The following is an 11678-nucleotide window of genomic DNA, read 5'->3' as shown; positions in this document are numbered from 1 at the left end:
CACTATAGAGCTGCCAGAACTTACACAGGACTGGGAAATAGAGTCTTGGAGGGCACAAACAGAATCGTGTGTGAACCAGGACATAGGAGAAAGGAGTAGTGACCCCACAAGACACTGACTCAGACTTGCCTGTGAGTGTCTAGGAGTCTCCAGCGGCGGCATGGGTTGGTGGTGGCCTGCTGCAGGGTTGGGGCACAGAGTGCAGCAGTGCATGCATGGGACCTTTTGAAGGGGGTCACCATTGTCTTCATTTCCTCCACCATAGTTTGGCCCAGGTAAATAGCAGGGAGGAAACACAGCTCCACCCATCAACAGAAAATAGACCCAGTTTTCCCCTTTCCTTCCTTTCAGTCTCTCCCATCAGGAAGCTTCCTTAAGCCTCTAATCCTTCACTGTCAGAGGGCAGACAGACTGAAAACCACAATCACAGAAAACTAACCAATCTAATCACATGGACCACAGCTTAGTCTAACTCAGTGAAGCTATGAGCCATGCCACGTAGAGCCACCCAGGATGGACAGGTCATTGTGGGGAGGTCTGACAAAATGTGGTTCACTGGAGAAGGGAATGGCAAACCACTGCAGTCTTCTTGCCTTGAGAACCCAATGAACAGTATGAAAAGGCAAAAAGATCGGACACTGAAAGATGAACTCCCCAGGTCGGTAGGTGCCCAATATGCTACTGGAGATCAGTGGAGAAATAACTCCAGAAAGAATGAAGTTCAGTTCAGTTCAGTCACTCAGTCGTGTCTGACTCTTTGCGACCCCATGAATCGCAGCACGCCAGGCCTCCCTGTCCATCACAAACTCCCAGAGTTCACTCAGACTCACGTCCATTGAGTCGGTGATGCCATCCAGCCATCTCATCCTCTGTCGTCCCCTTCTCCTCCTGCCCCCAATCCCTCCCAGCATCAGAGTCTTTTCCAATGAGTCAACTCTTCTCATGAGGTGGCCAAAGTACTGGAGTTTCAGCTTCAGTATCATTCCCTCCAAAGAAATCCCAGGGCTGATCTCCTTCAGAATGGACTGGTTGGATCTCCTTGCAGTCCAAGGGACTCTCAAGAGTCTTCTCCAATACCACAGTTCAAAAGCATCAATTCTTTGGTGCTCAGCCTTCTTCACAGTCCAGCTCTCACATCCATACATGACCACTGGAAAAACCATAGCCTTGATTAGATGGACCTTTGTTGGCAAAGTAATGTCTCTGCTTTTCAATATGCTATCTAGGTTGGTCATAACTTTCTTTCCAAGGAGTAAGCGTCTTTTAATTTCATGGCCACAGTCACCATCTGCAGTGATTTTGGAGCCCCCAAAAATAAAGTCTGACACTGTTTCCACTGTTTCCCCATCTATTTCCCGGGAACTGATGGGACCAGATGTCATGATCTTCGTTTTCTGAATGTTGAGTTTTAAGCCAACTTTTTTACTCTCCACTTTCACTTTCATCAAGAGGCTTTTTAGTTCCTCTTCACTTTCTGCCATGAGGGTGGTGTCATCTGCATATCTGAGGTTATTGATATTTCTCTCGGCAATCTTGATTCCAGCTTTTGTTTTTTCCAATCTAGCGTTTCTCATGATGTACTCTGCATATAAGTTAAAGAAGCAGGGTGACAATATGCAGCCTTGACAAACTCCTTTTCCTATTTGGAACCAGTCTGTTCCATGTCCAGTTCTAACTGTTGCTTCCTGACCTGCATACAGATTTCTCAGGGGACAGGTCAGGTGGTTTGGTATTTCCATCTTTTTCAGAATTTTCCACAGTTTATTGTGATCCACACAGTCAAAGGCTTTGGCATAGTCAATAAAGCAGAAATAGATGTTTTTCTGGAACTCTCTTGCTTTTTCCATGATCCAGCGGATGTTGGCAATTTGATCTCTGGTTCCTCTGCCTTTTCTAAAACCAGCTTGAACATCAGGAAGTTCACGGTTCACGTATTGCTGAAGCCTGGCTTGGAGAATTTTGATGGAACCAAAGCAAAAACAATACCCAGTTGTAGATGTGACTGGTGATAGAAGCAAGGTCCGATGCTGCAAAGAGCAATATTGCATAGGTACCTGGAATGTTAGGTCCATTAATCAAGGCAAATTGGAAGTGGTCAAACAGGAGATGGCATGAGTGAACGTCGACATTTTAGGAATCAGCGAACTAACATGGACTGGAATGCATGAATTTAATTCAGATCACCATTATATCTACTACTGTGGGCAAAAATCCCTTAGAAGAAATGGAGTAGCTGTCATAGTCAACAAGAGTCTGAAATGCAGTACTTGGATGCAATCTCAAAAACAACAAAATGGTCTCTGTTCGTTTCCAAGGCAAACCATTCAATATCATGGTAATCCAAGTCTATACCCTGAGCAGTAATGCTGAAGAAACTGAAGTTGAGCGGTTCTATAAAGACCTACAAGACCTTGTAGAACCAACACCCAAAAAGATGTCCTTTTCATTATAAGGGACTGGAATGCAAAAGTAGGAAGCCAAGAAACACCTGGAGTGACAGGGAAATTTGGCTTTGGTGTACAGAATGAAGCAGGGCAAAGGCTAATAGAGTTTTGCCAAGAGAATGCACTGGTCATAGCAAACACCCTCTTCCAGCAACACAAGAGAAGACTCTACACATGGACATCACCAGAAGGCCAACACCGAAATCAGATTGATTATATGCTTTGTAGCCAAACGTGGAGAAGCTCTATACAGTCAGCAAAAACAAGACTGGGAGCTGACTGTGGCTCAGATCATGAACTCCCTATTGCCTTTTCTAGACTTTAATACAAATGGAATGATTAAGTATGCATTCCATCCCACCCCTCCAGGTCATCACAGAGCACTAGGTAGAGCTCCTTGTGTTATATAGCAGCTTCCCACTAGCTGTTTCACACATGGTAATGTATGTATTCAATGCTACTCTCTCAATTTGTCCCACCCTCTCCTTTGTTCTTGCCTGGAGAATCCGAGGGATGGGGGATCCTGGTGGGCTGCCATCTATGGAGTCGCACAGAGTCAGACACGACTGAAGCGACTTAGCAGCAGCAGTAGCAGCTCCTTCCCTCACTGTGTCTACAAGTCCATTCTCTATGTCTGCATCTCTAGTCTTGCCTGCAGATATGTTCATCAGTATCATCTTTATTGATTCCATATATATGCTTTAATATACAATATTTGTTTTTCTCTTTCTGACTTAACTTCATGCTGTACAACAAGCTCTAGGTTTGTCTACCTCAGTTCAACTGACTCAAATTTGTTCTTTTTTACGACTGAGTAATATTCCATTGTATATATGGAATATATATATATATATAGTAACAACTTTTTATGCTTTTTTTTGTTGATGGACATCTAGGTTGCTTCTGTGTTCTAGCTATTGTAAATATTGCTGCAGTGAACATTGAGTTACATGTGTCTTTTTGAATTGTGGTTTTTCTCTGGATGTATGCCCAGGAGTAGGATTGCTGGCTCATATGCTAGCTGTATTTTTAGTTTTTTAAGGAACCTTGATACCATTCTCCCTAGTGGTTGTATCGGTTTACATTCCCACCAACACTGTTGGAGGGTTCTGTTTGCTCAACATACTTTCCAGCATTTATTGTTTATAGACTTTTAGATGATGGCCAATCTGACTGGTGTGAAGTGATACCTCTAATTGTAGTTTTGATTTGCATTTCTCTAATAATGAGCAATGTTGAGCATTTTTTCATGTGTTTGTTGACCATCTGTATGTCTTCTTTGGAAAAAATACGTGTTTGGGTCTTCCACTCATTTTTTCATTGGGTTCTTTGTTTTACTGATATTGAGCTGCATGAACTGCTTGTATATTTTGGAGATTAATCCTTTGTCAGTTGCTTCATTTGCAATTCTTTGTTTCTTTGGAAGTTCAGTTCAGTCGCTCAGTTGCGTCTGACTCTTTGTGACCCCATGAACTGCAGCACGCCAGGCCTCCCTGTCCATCACCAACTCCCGAAGTACACCCAAACCCATGTCCATTGAGTTGATGATACCATCCAACCATCTCATCCTCTGTTGTCCCCTTCTCCTCCTGCCCTCAATCTTTCCCAGCATCAGGGTCTTTTCTAATGAATCAGGTCTTTGCATCAGATGGCCAAAGTGTTGGAGTTTCAGCTTCAACATCAGTCCTTCCAGTGAAACCCACGACTGATCTCCTTTAGGATGGACTGATTGGATCTCCTTGTAGTCCAAGGGACTCTCAAGAGTCTTCTCCAACAGAATTTTAAAATCACAGTTACTACGATTTATCATTGTTTACTTTCTGATGGTACTTTATGTTGACCTATTTCTGGAAATTTTGCCTACCTTGAAGATTTTCTCTTATATTTTCTTATAAAAGTTTTTACAGTTTTAGATTTCCTTTTTAGGTAAATCATATGTTTCAAAGTACTTTTTCTTATGTTGTTCAGTTGTTCAGTTGTGTTTGACTCTGCAATCTCCTCTCATTTGTATAAAATCAGCTGACCCTCCAAGAATGTGTCTGTTTCTGGACTCTCTAGTCTGTTTCATTGCTATGTCTATGAATATCACATTGTCTTATTAATATGCACTCATAGTAAGTTTCAAAAACTGGTAGTAGTATTCCTGCAGCTTTTTTTTTTTTTCAGAATTGTCCTTTGAATTTCCATATACATTTTAAAATCAGTTTATCAAATTTTCTGAAAAGTCTGATAGGATTTTGATTGGAATTACATTGAATCTATAGATCAATTAGAAAAGATTTTCCATCTTAAAAATAAGTCTTTTTATCCATATTTTTAGAAATCCTTAAATTCTATTATTGATTCCAGGTAGTTTTCAATTTACAGGTCTTACACCTATTTTATTACATTTAATGTATTTAATTATTTTCTGAAAAATGGAATTTAGAAAATTTTATTTTCTAATTGTTGAAAATAGCAGAAATACAACTGATTTTTACCTTTTTACCACATATCTTGCCATCTTTCTAAACTTACTCATTAGTTCTAATAATATTTTGGAGCTTCCTTATAATTTTCTTCATGCTTAATCATGTTGTCTGAGAGTAATGACTGCTTCATTTTTTCCTTTCCAATTGGTGTGCATTTAAAGATGCAGTTTCATTATATTGCAGTTTGAAGAGTTGCTGACAAAAATTCATTGGTCACTGTTATCTCTGTATGAATTGTATCTTTTTGTCCTAGCTGATTTAATTATTTCTCCTTATAACTAGTTTCTAGTGATATGATTTGACACCCCGCTCCAGTACTCTTGCTTGGAAAATCCCATGGACAGAGGAGCCTGATAGGCTGCAGTCCATGGGGTCACTAGGAGTCGGACACGACTGAGCGACTTCACTTTGGCTTTTCACTTTCATGCATTGGAGAAGGAAATGGCAACCCACTCTAGTGTTCTTGCCTGGAGAATCCCGGGGACGGGGAGCCTGGTGGGCTGCCGTCTATGGGGTCGCACAGAGTCGGACACGACTGAAGCGACTTAGCAGCAGCAGCAGCAGTGATATGATTATAATGTATCTTATTTGGATTTCCTTCATGTTTTTCCTTTTTCCAGTTTTTTGAGTGTTTGAAATCTTTAGGTTTATAGTTCTCATTAAATTTGAAACATTTTGACCATATGTAGTTTTTTGTTCAACAAGTCACTGTGTTTCTGTTCAATTTTTTATCTTTTTCTTATGGTTTTGTTTTAATTGCTTTTGTTGCTGTGACTTCAGATTCACTGAAATTTTCTTCTGCAGTGTCTAATCCATTTTTATACTCATCCAGTTAAAATGTCATTTCAGATTGTGTTTTTCATCTCTTAAAACTTCCACTTTATTTTTATAGCTTTTGTTTTTCTCATCATTTTATGCTTTCTTTAATCCCTGAGCATGCAGAGCATATTAAAGTTCTGTAATTTCTCCGTCTATGTTTATTGACTGAAATTTCTCCTCACTTATGGGTAACATATGCCTGCTTCTTGGCATATTTTTAGACACTGGACGTTATTAATGTTACATTATTAAGTGTCCTGATCTTCTTAATCTTTCTTTGAAGAGGCAAGCAATTAAATGATTTATAAATTAATTTGATCATTTCAGTATCTCAGTCCTGTGCTGTCCTCTAATGAGAACAAAGTTTTTTCTTTTTTTTTTTCTTTCATGTTTTTTTCTTTCTTTCTTTCACATATTTCGTTCAGTTTTATAGCTGCTGGAGGGTAAGCCAGGGGACTGTTTATCCATCAAAGCCAGATGCATGTATCCTGCTGGTTAAGTTTTACTAGAAAAAAACATTTGACATAATTTGATCTTTTGTTTTTTTCCTTTAAAATTGACTCCATGTTGGTTATTCATAATTTTTCCATATGAATCATTAATAATTAGACATTAAGTTTCTTCTTTAGGAGGGGGGTATAGTTTTCACCTTTTCAATATATGATCACATTTTGATTGTTGTTGTTGTTAGTCACTAAGTCATGTCTGACTCTTTTGTGACTGCATAGACTGTAGCCCGCCAGGCTCCTCTGTCCATGGGATTTTCCAGGCAAGAATACTGGACTGTGTTGCCATTTCCTCAAAGGAAAGGAGATCAAAGATCTCCTCCAGAGGATCTTCCTGACCCAGGAATTGAACTCGTGTCTCTTGTGTCTCCTGCACTGACAGCCAGATTCTTTATCTTTGAGTTGCCAGGGAAGCCCTTTGCATCTCTAAATCATATAAAGTGGAATTTTATTGTTTTAGATTCCTCAATTACTTACGTCACTTTGGTTACTTCTTTAGCCATTTTAGTCGTTTAGAAATAATCTATCACTTTACTTTTCAGAAGGTGATAGTGTTTTCCTTTTCACCCAAGGTTTTTTTTTTTTTCTGAGTAGGTTAAGTGGTGACTTCTCTTAACTGCTTTCAAGTACAGTTTGCTTGAATATCCTTGCTGCAGAGCTTCTTAAGCCACATAAAACCTCCTTTGTCTGGGAGAAATTCTGGAATGTTTATGAGTGCTGCCAAGAAATTATTTTCAGTAGAGAAGAAAAGGTTATCTTGCATAAAGGTCTTTGCTTTTAGGTTTTTATTTTCAGCATTTCTGGAAGCAGAAAATTTTAATTCTAGATTTTCAGGAAGTTCTTGTTGGTACCCTACTGTTTATAGAGTAAATATTATTTTATGATGTATTGCATTTTCTCCTTTGTCATATCTTTCAGGAAAGCATCTGGCTCTCATTGATGAGTGACTTAGACCAGAATTAAGGTCCGTGTTTTCTGTGCCAGGAGTGCCTAGTGGGTCTCAGAAGATCAGGAAGAACAGGCATATGTGTTGAAATATCTTATCTATAAAAAGATGAATGCTGCAGAACAAAAACCCTATTGTTGACTGAGATGTCCTAGTTATTATGACAGACCAGTAAGAATTTGAGGTTAAGATAACTTTGACTTTCACTGAATAGTTTACCTTCACTTAAGATTCAGTGGTATTGAAGATAAAGATAACACTTACTATACTTGATCAATTTTTTGAAAATATTTAAGATTATATCAAATTTTAATTGGTTTAGAAATGTCCAACTCTATAGATTTTCTCAAACTCCATTATATGTTTCTTAGATCCCTGGGGCCAGAATTGCAATACATTAGTCTAGATTTGTATTCGCCATGATTGTGCATGAAGGTAGATTGCTTTTTGTTAGTTTTACAGTATCTGAGCTGATAGTTTCTAAACAGTTGTAAATTGTTTTCTCTGTAAGACTTTTCCTTCAGGGAAATAAATGAAATGATTTACTGTATGTTTTCGGAAGGAACATAGCTAAGAAGTTAGATCCTGAATCATTTTAAGTGTACGCGACGCCATGGATGTAGCCCACCAAGCTCCTCTGTCCATGGGATTCTCCAGGCAAGAATACTAGAGTGGGTTACCATTCCTTCTTCAGGGGATCTTCCCAACCCAGGAATTGAACCTGGTACTCCTGCATTGCAGGCAGATTCTTTATCATCTGAGCCACCAGGGCAGCCCCATAATTTAGCCATTTTCCCCCAAATTTGCCACCTTAGCCACTATCATTGTCATCTGTGGCTACTCAAAGTGTGTCTGTACCCACACGAACTACTTAGTGGCTATTTCACTATCTGAAAGAGCTAAATACCATGTGGAAATATGGAAATTACTAGTGACTTCTCTTTCTCCTTCTTTCTTGCTTGTTATCTTTTAAAATTTTACCTAACATTTTTAGAAGAAATTCACTATAATTTTCTGTGCAAAGAATTGCCTATTTTATACCATTCTTGTTTTCCTTCTCATTATTTCCCTAGGGCATATACTTTTGTTTTCCAGTACTACAGAGACAGAAATATTCCATATAGTTTTTGTTAGGATTGCATATAAATAAGAAAAATCACTTCTAGTGGCTTTATATTTTCCTACTACATTTTCATTTCCTTGAACCCCAGGATATTTGTCACACAGTTTAATTGAAATAATTTCTGCAGAATTCCAGTTGCTTTTCCCCTAAGAGATTTTGCTTTCTTTAAATCTTAAAAAGCCTTATGACTTCATTTCTATCCTGTTGTGTTCCTTGGCATGGAAATGACTTGTCCTGCATTTTTCAACTTCACATCCTGAGTCATTTTTATAGATGACAGATCACACAGGCTATCTACTAATCAACATCAGTCCTACAGTTTTATACTTACGTCAAGATTGGACATGCCCACGATCTTGGTATTTGTCTATATCTGATTTTATTAGTTAGGTCTATTGTCATTTTTCTACTCAACCACTGGTAAACTTAGAATCTTCTACTTTGCATCTTTAATGTAAGGGTCATAAATTTGAGGAAGTTATATTTGCATAAGATGAAAAATTGGGTCAGTCTAGATACCTCTAACTTTTAAAACTGTAACATACGGTAAGAAATACATTTTATATTGCAACTCAGTACATAAGCACAAGCACACACACACAACTGAAGCATGGTTTCATTAAACTATACTTGCCCTTATTCTATGTGACATACTCAGAGGTTCTCTCTTCTATCATTTTGTGAAAATATGTTGGTCTTATGTAAGCTGACTTCATGACTTACACAGTGGTTGCTGCCAGCAACTTAAAAAACATTTGCCTAGACAACACTTAAAGTTATTTATAATTCTGAGATGCTGTCAGTCTGTGGTGAAATATTTTTTTCCTTTTATTTGAGCTATTTTTGTTGTTGTAGAATCCACATAACATAAAATTTACTGCTTCAATTGTTAAAACACAGTTCATGGCATTTGATACATTTACAATGTGAATATCTGTGTTCAACTTTTTTCAAGCAACTTCTTCCTAAAAACAGCTTCTCATTTTCTTCCATGATTTCCTCTTTCAGCCTTCTCAAACCTTTCCATTTAAATTTAACTGCCCTTATCAGGGCTTGAAATGATTCCAAATAAGCTTGTAAGTGCATCTTGGAAAGAGAACAAAGTAATGCATAGGCTTCTGGATAAGTTTGTGGCTAAACAAACAAGTAAGGGATAGAAATGTAAGGCTGGACATTGTGTGTCCACAGAGATTTCTGAGGACAGTGTGATACTGTTCTCATATAGCTTAAGAAGCGTAAAGAAATGTGTCCGAAGAAAGGAATGCTTCCTTAATTATAATTCATTCCCCATTGATGAAAAGAATCAAGACACTTTCTAGCATTTATGATGGTTCTTTTTATAGAGAAAAGTCAATCCACTTTTCTAGTTTCACCAACCATGTGTGATATTTGAGCCAAATCTTCCTAGGAACTGAAGATGCTCATTTAGGACTTGGTGGTGGTCTGAGCCTCATCCTGGTTTATGTGATGGCCTTTGCCGATGGATCAGGCCATCTAATGAGGGGATGGAAATGTACTATTTTACATACTCCTTGGCGGTACACCAAACTGTGTTTTTACTTCTGTTGCTGTGTAAAAATATTGTATTAAATGCTAGACATGGTATATAAGTGCTTGATGGCTTTGAATTTCTTTTCATTTTGGCAAATAAACATAGGCAAAAAAACCTTACTCTTTTCCTTCCACTTGTAAGCTACTCACTCCATTGTGTACTATAAGTTCAGTATTTGGTTTCCAACTTTATTGAAGTGTAACACTTCATTTTAACTTGAAATTGATGTTGTGCTGTGTCTCAAAAGAAAGAAAACAGCTTGAATGAAGGAGCAGTGATTTTCATTCTCTTAATTCTGAGTAATAGTAGCTCTTTTTGCTTTTGTCCTACACTATTGGTTAACTCATGAAGCCAAGTCTAAACAACTATCACTGAACCATTCCATTTCTATAATGTAATGTGACTATGTGTGCTTGAAAACAAAAATGAAGAATTCTTTCCATTGGAAGGATGTCGCCATTACATTTCAGTTTCTTCTGGATGCAAAGTGGTCCTTAGTTTGTCTCTTCTAGATAGATTCAAAGTTCCTGGCTTATGAAACTGACATAATGCCATAAATTTAACTTGCCTTGCAGAAAATTACTTCTGCAGAGGAAGAACTCATTTTTGCTGCCTGCAGAAATCATTAGATGAATAATTCCTGTTTTGAAGGTTATGTTTGTTACAGGCTCTTCTGGGAGGTCTTGACCATATTTCATAAAACAAAAACAGGACCTTGAGAGTACTTGCTAGTTGATGACGTTCCCTGCTTTAGTCTTCTTCAGCTATCCAGTAATTCTGTGCTGAGCATATCCCCCAGTGGTTTTCATGAAACTCCTTTTCAGTTGACTCCGCCAGTGTCTTTGGCTATCTTGAAGATTTTGCCAGACTGACTTCATTAAATTTTTTTTCCTGATTATTAAAGCAATGCATATTTATTATGAGTATTTTTTAATAGAGAAAAGTAGAAAAAAATCTGGGGGAAAATGTAACTCATAATTCCTGCTGCCCAGAAAGAACAGTACTAAACTTTTGACCTAGTTCCTTCAGTTTGACTTTCTGTTGGCTTGGTCCACAGATCTACCACTGTTGGGAATTTTGGACGTGGTATAGACTCTTTAGGAGTGTTGAGGAAATATCTTCCCTTATCAGGAGTCAATTAGTTTAGGCCTTAAAATACTACTTATCAAGTACATGTTATATATAGTGTTGGATTGATTCTGCTCTTCATTAGCTAGAGAAAATGAGAGAAATAATGCGCAGAGCTGGGATAAGAGAGTGCTCAAAGGACCATTTTATTCTTGGCCACCATATAGTTTACATTACTGAGAGTGCAGTAGAACTGTCTGAAGATGACTCTCCATCTTAATGTTACTGTTTTGCATAACTGTGAATGGCAAGGAAGAAGCAGGGAGGGACACGGTCTCCTGGGTTGGCCGCTCTCATCTATTCCCATTGCTCTATCTCCAGTGTGTATGTTGATTTAACTCAGCAGTTAATAGATCCAGTCTTTCCCCCTGAGTTCTCAAGTGGTATATTTAGTAATACCAACACAAAATATATTCTCTCTCCATTTTTGCCTCCTTTGAAGAAAAAAAGGAACAGAAACCAAATATCTATCCATCTTGTTTTCTGTCAGTGAATTATATTGCTACTTACCTTGTCATCCAAGCCAGAAATCTAGAAATTATCCTACAATCTTTCTTCTCCTTAGTGTCCCCAGGTACAAGTCATCTCCAAGTTTGATACAGTGTTTGCTCCTGGTTGTGTCTTGATTATTTCAGCTCCTTTACCGTCACTGGCCCTTTGCCTATAACCTATTCATTGCTGGATGCCTG

Source organism: Bos mutus, chromosome 6, assembly GCF_027580195.1.
Source record: "Bos mutus isolate GX-2022 chromosome 6, NWIPB_WYAK_1.1, whole genome shotgun sequence".
In the NCBI taxonomy this organism is placed as follows: domain Eukaryota; kingdom Metazoa; phylum Chordata; class Mammalia; order Artiodactyla; family Bovidae; genus Bos; species Bos mutus.
The sequence above is the reverse complement of the archived record's forward strand: the minus strand, read 5'-3'. Positions refer to the sequence as shown.